We start from the raw sequence: 9112 nt of genomic DNA, 5'->3' as shown, positions 1-9112 counted from the left end.
ACAAAATACGATCCATCCATACTACGTTTCCAAAGTTATCGCTTCACACACAAAACTGCAGTAAATTACACACGTTAGAGTGAAAACAAGAAAACACTAGTAATAATTTGTTACCAGAGATAAAACTTACCACAAATTAAAACAAAGGGAGTAAACTGGTTTAGTTTGTTTGTTTTTTGAATTTAACGCAAAGCTACACGAGGGCTATCTGCGCTATCCGTCCCTAATTTAACAGTGCAAGACTAGAGGGAAGGCAGCTGGTCATCACCACCCACCGCCAACTCTTGGGCTACTCTTTTACCAACGAATAGTGGGATTGACCGTCACATTATAACGCCCCTACGGCTGAAAGGGCGAGCATGTTTGATGCAACGGAGATTCGAATCCGACGGTTATAGTGATCAGGAAAATATATTCTTGCTAGTTACTTTATAATTTGTAGAACATTTAAAAATAATGATAAATAACACGACTTTATCGGTTTGTTTATTTCAGATAATTGTGCAAAAATAAACAAAGGTTATTCGAATTCGAAGTCACTTTAACTCGAAATGACAGACCAGAGATAGTCAACGTAATACACACCCAACAGTTTTCATGGTAATGTGTAATTCATTAAAACTATTAAGATCTGTAAAAGTTGGTGTAATGGTAAGTTTTCTACTTACTAAACTTCTGGACCTAAACTTGACCTGTTTTTAAATTCTTCTGCTCTAGACTTTAAATTATTGAGTTCAAACGGTTATTTAGATCTGTAAGAAGTGTAAGAAAAGTGAAGACTAGTTTACTTTCTGATACAAGCTCAGTGCTCTGCTTTAATGACGTCCAACGTTCTTGGCATGTTTTATAGATAGTAACATACCTTGATTCTAAAACAGATATTAAGAGAACATAAAACAAAACGGGACTTGGTTCAATATCTCCACTACCAGATAACAGTTGTTGGTTGTCTATCTACACTACTAGTTAACAGTTTTTGGCTGACTATCTCCACTACCATAATGCTGTTTCTGGCTGACTATCTACACTACCATATAACAGTTTTTTGGCTGACTATTTACACTACCATATAACAGTTTCTGGCTGATTATCTACACTACCATATAACAGTTTTTGGCTAACTATCTCTACTACCAGCTAACAGTTTTTGGCTGGCGATGTACCTACCATATAATAGTTGTTGGTTAATGATCTACACTACCATATAAATATTTTTGGCTGACTATTTACACTACCTTATAACAGTTTTTGGCTTCGATCTGCACTACCAGCTAACAGTTTTTGACTGACTATCTACACTACCATATAACAGTTTTTGGCTGACTATCTACACTACCATATAACAATTTTGGCTGACTATAGTCGGCCTTTTCCTTCTACCTGTGGTTGGTATTAGCAACTGTCAAGTGTGTTTATAAGTTCAGTTCATGGTGATTAGTTTGGTTTGTTTTGAATTTCGCACAAAGCTACACGAGGGCTATTTACGCTAGCCGTTCCTTATTTAACAGTGTAAGACTAGAGGGAAGGCAGCTAGTCATCACCACCTACCGCTAACTCTTGGGCTACTCTTTTACCAACGATTGACCGTCATGTTATAACCATCCCGGTTGAAAGGACGAGGATGTTTGGTGCGACGGAGATTCGAACCCGCGACCCTCGGATTACGAGTCCAACTTGTTAACCGACCTGGCTATGCCGGGGCCGCCGTAGAAGAAAAGGATGCACATTGATTCGGATTAAATTAAGTCGTCGATACTAGCTCCATCTGATGGTTACTTTTCTAATTAAAACTAGTGTTTATTTCATCGAACAGTAACAAAATAAAATTCGGTTGTAAACTTTAACCCTTCAGAACGGAATTTTAGCAATTGAAACAAGAAGAATTAGTCTGTATTATTTTAATTCGCTGTCTGACTTGTTCATGCTCATAAATGCGACCACATATTGTATTACATCTCTTAAGCAAAGGGACCTTCAAGACCGGTTATTTTGCTTTTTATTCGGTATTTCCGAGTTGGTAATTTATAGTGTATGCAAGAAACATTCCAATTCTGGTAAATCGAGGAAAGCAACCTGTTGAATACTTTTTAAATACATTCTACACATTTGAAACAATAGCACTCTCAAACCGGCTACAGAAGTTGCTAAAACATCTTTTAGTAAATTTCAATTATTTATTACATGTGACAACAAAACCAGATATTAATCATTTAAGATTTGTTTGTTTTTGTTTACTTACACGCAAAGCTACACGAGGGCTATCTGCGCTAGCCGTCCCTAATTTAGCAGTGTAAGACTAAAGGAAGTCAGCTAGTCATCACCATCCACCGCCAACTCTTGGGCTACTCTTTTACCAACGAATAGTTGCGCGACGGGGATGCGAACCCGCGACCCTCAGATTACGAGTCAAACGCCTTAACACGCTTGGCCATGCCTGGCACATCATTTAAGAATAAAGATTCATGTGTGAGTTAAAGTATACCTACCTTCATCACGCTAGGCCCGGCATGGCCAGGTGGGTTAAGGCGTGCGCCAAACATGCTCGCCCTTTCAGCCGTTGGGGCGTTATAATGTGAAGGTCAATCCCACTATTCGTTGGTAAAAGAGTAGCCTAAGAGTTGGCGGTGGGTTGTGATGACTAGCTGCCTTCCCTCTAGTCTTACACTGCTAAATTAGAGACGGCTAGCACAGATAGCTCTCGAGTAGCTTTGCGCGAAATTCAAAACAAGCAAACAAATAAAGTAAAACAAAATGAAGCCGAATCCATTCGTTAAATACACAAATCCATAAATTAGTTGTTACGTGTAATTAGCATAACATAATGGCATGAATTCACACAAAAACAAACAACATGAGAGTGCGTACTTACGACCTAAGCAAAACTATAAAACTAGTTTAATTTGTAAAGATAATATTAGCTGGCAGGACAGAAAATCAAAATATATACGTGTTCCTGGAAACAAGATAATAAAGACGCAGATAATTGGACACGGTTGCTTTGAAAGTTGGAAAGATTATTCATATTTGTTTTCCAAATCAATTAAAACAACTCGTTAGGCCAGCACGAAGTTCTTTAATTGTCATGTTTTAACTCTTACCCATGTGACCGCTAGAAGAATGTGGCTCAACCAACAAGCCACTCGAAATAAGGCTTTAGAATAACCCTGGTGCAGCCAATTAGCTTAACCTTGCTAGTGAATCTCCCAAGTTAAGAAGACTTGACTAATCCTGGAGAATCACAGCGAAATAGCTGAGAATCCAATTACTGAGTCCGCGCGTGGTTTTCTTATTCCAAATAAGTTGACATTTCTGCGCAGCCGTAGGAGTTACAAAAGCTGACGTAGAGAATCGACGTAAGCTGCTACTAAACGGAACTTTGTTTGTTCAAGTTAGTTCTGTTATTGTTAGACCAGTAACTACAAAAACTCCATGTGCAAGTTTTTTGATAATTAGTTCTATAAAAGGACTGCTTCGTCTATTTATAAACCATGAAACAAATGCTGTAGTTGGTTCTGTTTTCCCTTCTCTGCTTTATTCATCCAGAAATCTATTAAGCACAGATAAATAAAATAACATTTAAGTTAATTTGTTCTATACTTGTTTCACTTATATTTAGCTTTTTCTCCCATAAAGATGTCGCTTTCGTAACACGTTTAGATGACGTCATTTCACGTCTTTTTACTGTTGTTTCTGAACTATGTAAATATATTAATAGAATAATTAACTTGAAATACGGAGAATACGATAAAAAGCAATGACATTGTATTGTGTTAGACTAAGTTTACATTAAGGTAACATCACTTCGCGTTCTTTATTGTATACACATGAAAGTTTCTGTGCAGAATAATAAACTGAAATCAGGCAAACATGCTTAAAAGGAAAGAAATACATTATAGAGTGTTACACGCTAATTTAATACTGTTAATGCCTTCAACTGATAGAAAAATTGGTGTTATAATTGCAAAGAAAGGAAGTAACGAACTTTAGGAATTAAACCCTGACACCATTCGAGTTTTATTACTAAGGGAATTAATTTGATATATGAGCATACATTAGAAGTGAAAAGAGAAGCGAAGATTTAGTGAGAATGATTGTTTTGAATTTCGCGCGATGCTACACAAGGGCTATCTGCGCTAGCTAGCAGCCCCTAATTTTACAGTGTAAGACTAGAAAGTAAGGTACAGCTAGTCATCACCACCCACAGCAAACTGTTGAGCTACTCTTTTACCAACGAATAGTGGGATTGACAGTCACTATATAACGCCCCCACGGCTGAAAGGAGGAGCATGTTTGGTGCGATCGGGGTTCGAACCCGCGACCCTCGGATTACGAGTCGAACGCCTTAACACACTTGTCCATGCCGAGCCCCTTTGTTTTGGACTGGGTGTGACATCGTGCCGGGCTGCAAATCCAAAGGTTCAACGGTTGCGCTACGATATGCTTTTAAGCACATGATCATTGGCTGTTACAATCAATCGTGTTAATTGTTCAGTTAAAAGTAGAGACATGCGTAACAGGTGTTGTTGGCTGATTTTTCTTATTCTAGTCAAGTGTTCCAAAGTAGGTACTGTTATGATTGAACCTTGGTAGGGGAGGGGAGTCTTTGACATGACCGTTGTGGTTAAGAAAATGCCAGTTACACTTTTCATATCATAATTCATGTTGCCCTAAAACACTATTTTTCTACAGGAGTTTTGTGTCTAAAGCCAAAAACAAGGGATGGCAGAATTAAACAGATGCCAAAGAATGTTGTAGATGATGCTGTGTGTGCAAGAAGACAAAAACCACTCCATACAAACGTAAATCTATTTGGTGTTGAAGTGGCACAAGTCCTCCTTGTTTCTTAGAATAACGTTAAGTACGGCTTGTTTGAAATTCACATAAAGCTACAAGAGAGGCTATCAGCGCTAGCCGTCCTTAGTTTAGCACTGTAAGACAAGCAGAAAGGCAGTTAATCACCACCACCCACCGCCAACTCTTGGGTTACCCTTTTACCAACGAATCGTGGGATTGACCGTCACTATATAACGCCCCCACGGCTGAAAGGACGAGCATGTTTGGTGGGAGAGGAGTTCCAATCCGCAATCCTCAGGTTACAAGTTCAGCGCCCTCTTCCTGGCGATGTCAGGTCTGTGTACATAGCAATTATCTTACGTACTTTATGGTTATGTGCAGTGAAAGTGAAAAACATCCGCCACTAAAGTTCCCCAAACGTGGATAAGCCACTTATCCTTTTGTGAATTGTACAAATACGTTTTTCTAAAGTGCATTGATTGAGAGTATAAATACGGTTTTAGAGAGATACACTAATATTTATTTTGTGGGGTATAAATACGGTTTTAGAGAGATACACCAATATTTATTTTGTGTGGTATAAATACGGTTTTAGAGAGATACACCAATATTTATTTTGTGTGGTATAAATACGGTTTTAGAGAGATACACCAATATTTATTTTGTGTGGTATAAATACGGTTTTAGAGAGATACACCAATATTTATTTTGTGGGATATAAATACGGTTTTAGAGAGATACACTAATATTTATTTTGTGAGGTATAAATACGGTTTTAGAGAGATACACTAATATTTATTTTGTGGGATATAAATACGGTTTTAGAGAGATACACCAATATTTATTTTGTGAGGTATAAATAGGGTTTTAGAGAGATACACCAATATTTATTTTGTGGGATATAAATACGGTTTTAGAGAGATACACCAATATTTATTTTGTGGGATATAAATACGGTTTTAGAGAGATACACCAATATTTATTTTGTGGGATATAAATACGGTTTTAGAGAGAGACACTAATATTTATTTTGTGGGTTATAAATACGGTTTTAGAGAGAGACACTAATATTTATTTTGTGGGTTATAAATACGGTTTTAGAGAGAGACACCAATATTTATTTTGTGGGATATAAATACGGTTTTAGAGAGAGACACTAATATTTATTTTGTGGGTTATAAATACGGTTTTAGAGAGAGACACTAATATTTATTTTGTGGGTTATAAATACGGTTTTAGAGAGAGACACTAATATTTATTTTGTGGGATATAAATACGGTTTTAGAGAGATACACCAATATTTATTTTGTGTGGTATAAATACGGTTTTAGAGAGATACACCAATATTTATTTTGTGGGATATAAATACGGTTTTAGAGAGATACACTAATATTTATTTTGTGAGGTATAAATACGGTTTTAGAGAGATACACTAATATTTATTTTGTGGGATATAAATACGGTTTTAGAGAGATACACCAATATTTATTTTGTGGGTTATAAATACGGTTTTAGAGATCTAGTTATAGTAATGTCGAAAGTTTTACTGCTAAAAACATTGTTCAAACAAAAAAGTCTAAACCACAAAACTTTAAAAAATCTCTACTTTGGTTTTAACTGATGTTATTGCAGCGATTTGTCGAAGTAAGGACAATATTTTATTTTTTAATTTTTAAATAACTTTGTTTTAAAATTTTAATTTACTTGTTCCAGTATTGTTGTGGGATTAAAGGTTTCTATATTACAATAGCTAGCTAGGTTACACATATGTCGATTCATAAATGTCTTTATAAAATTTAATTTTTCGTATTGTATTTGTTAACGTATGTTTTACAGACGTGAATATGTTTGTTGAACATATAAATGATTTTAGGAAGCATAAATTATATTTTGTTTCTGGGTGTATAACTCTTTTACAAAGTATAGAATATTTTCTAGGGTCATCTAAATACGTTTTCCGAGGTGTGTAATTTTTTTTTTTTTTTTGTATACAAGGCTACACAAAGTGCTATCTGTACTCTACCCATCACGGGTATCGAGACTCGGTGTATAGCGGTGTGAGTCCGCAGGCATACCATTGTGTAACTAGGTTGTGGCTATATACACACGCTCCTGCGAGACATGTGAACATATTTTTGTGGTGTGTATAAATGTTTTTGTTAGATGTATTAATACATTTTTGTGGAGTATATAAATAAGTTTTGAAGAAATATATTAATACATTTCTACAGGTTTATAAATATGCTTTTGGGATAAGTGTATTTTTTTTGTGTAAAACGGTTAGTCTTAAGAAAAAAGAAATGGAACCCCATAATGACGGCCTAATCTGATGTGATTCAATCAATACTCTTCGAATAATGTAAATTGCCTAACATAAACGAAGTTTAATTGGTGTGCAAGAGATAACTCAAAATGCGAACATTTTTAGTGTGTATTTAATTTGCAAATTAATTAAACGTACTGCTGTTTTAAGTGTAGTCGACATCTGTTTGAAGTATCAAGTCATCCCTTAAATAATGTCCGATTTTAGGGTCACAAAAAGATAGAGGATTTCAAACACTTTTAATGTTATTTAATCAATAATGTATGTTCCATTATTGTTAATTACTTCCTGCCAACGATTCACAAACTTCTGAATGCTACTTCTATAAAATTCTTGGGGTTCGGAGGAAAAGAATGTAGAGAGGGTGGTTTTGACATCTTCATGTGTTCCAAGCTCTTTTCCATCAAGATAGTTCTGCAATCTTCGAAATGGATGCTAATCAGATGGGGCAGGTCTGGAGAATAAGGAGAATGTGGAAGTTTTTCCCAGTTTAGCTCTTCAATCTTTGCAGATGTGATCTTTGCAATATGGGGCCGTGTATTATCCTGGTGTAACTCAACACCTTTACGATTGATCAAAGCAGGCCTCTTTTCTTTTGGTACAACATTCAAGCACTCCAACTGTTGACAGTAGAAGTCTGATGTGATCATTACACTGAGTGGCAGCAACACAAAGTAGATCACACCAACAATATCCCACCAAACACTTAACAAGACTTTCCTTGGTTGGAGGCCAATTTTAAGCTGTGCTTTAGCCAGTTTACCTGCACTGAGCTATTGTCTGCGGCGCTTAACATTTTTAAAAGATATCCATTTTTCATCTCCAGTCACTAACCTGTCCAAAACAGTTGAGTTACGTTCACGAGAGTGCAGAGAAGTGCAAATGTCCACTCTTGCTCGTAGGTTGGCTTCTGTCAAATCATGGAGGACCCATTCTCCAAGTGTTGACACCTTTCCAAGCTGTTGCAGATGACGGTGAACTGTTAAGTGGGTTGAATTAAGCTTCTAGTTCTTCAACTGTTACGGCACAATCTTCATCAAGTGCAGCCAGAAGCAAGTCATCATTAAACTCAACAGGACGACCTGAATGTGGCAACACCTTGAATGTTTCATGTAGTTTCCTCTGCACTACTGCAGTTGGGTTAGTTTCTTTCATTTATCTCAACATTTTTATACACGTCCTACTACATATTTTAGATAAAAAATGATGTAGCATTTTCTGTATTAAATTTTCGGACATTACTTATGAGATGACCTGATATTTTCGGATGGTAATCCGAGTTTAAAGACTGTAAGGATCACGGAAACTACAGTTGGTGTGGAAACCAATTAGTTTTATTGTTCGTAACAGAGATAGTTGCAGAAATCTTGTTTCTATAGAACATTGTAACATTTTTATTCAATCTAAAATGTCCACTTCTTGTTAAGTACAAAGCTACAAAATGGGAATATTTGTGCTGTAGCCTTCATGGGTATCGAAACTCGGTTTTTAACGTTGTAGTTCTTCAGATTTAGCGACGAACAACTGGGAGAAAAGTTGGTCTAAGACGAACGAATTATTAACACTGAAACAAATTACCCATCCTTTTTTTAAAAACAAATTTTCTTTAATGGCAAATTACTCTTCACAGTTTATTGCAATAGACTATCAGTGATCTCTTTCCAACGCAGAGAACTGAACCCCGGATTTTGAGCTTTACAACTTACGGGGGAACAACAGCCGAAATGAAGTGCCGATTTAGAATATATACATGTATTTTTAAATACAACACTGTGCAGTACACCATAACTGAAGAGTTTATGTTACAAGATTTTGTACCTCATACATGAAGAGGTTATGATACTAGATTTTGTACCTCATACATGAAGAGGTTATGGTACTAGATTTTGTACCTCATACATGAAGAGGTTATGGTACTATATTTTGTACCTCATACATGAAGAGGTTATGGTACTATATTTTGTACCTCATACATGAAGAGGTTATGGTACTAGA

This window comes from Tachypleus tridentatus, chromosome 3 (genome assembly GCF_004210375.1).
Source record: "Tachypleus tridentatus isolate NWPU-2018 chromosome 3, ASM421037v1, whole genome shotgun sequence".
In the NCBI taxonomy this organism is placed as follows: domain Eukaryota; kingdom Metazoa; phylum Arthropoda; class Merostomata; order Xiphosura; family Limulidae; genus Tachypleus; species Tachypleus tridentatus.
The sequence above is the reverse complement of the archived record's forward strand: the minus strand, read 5'-3'. Positions refer to the sequence as shown.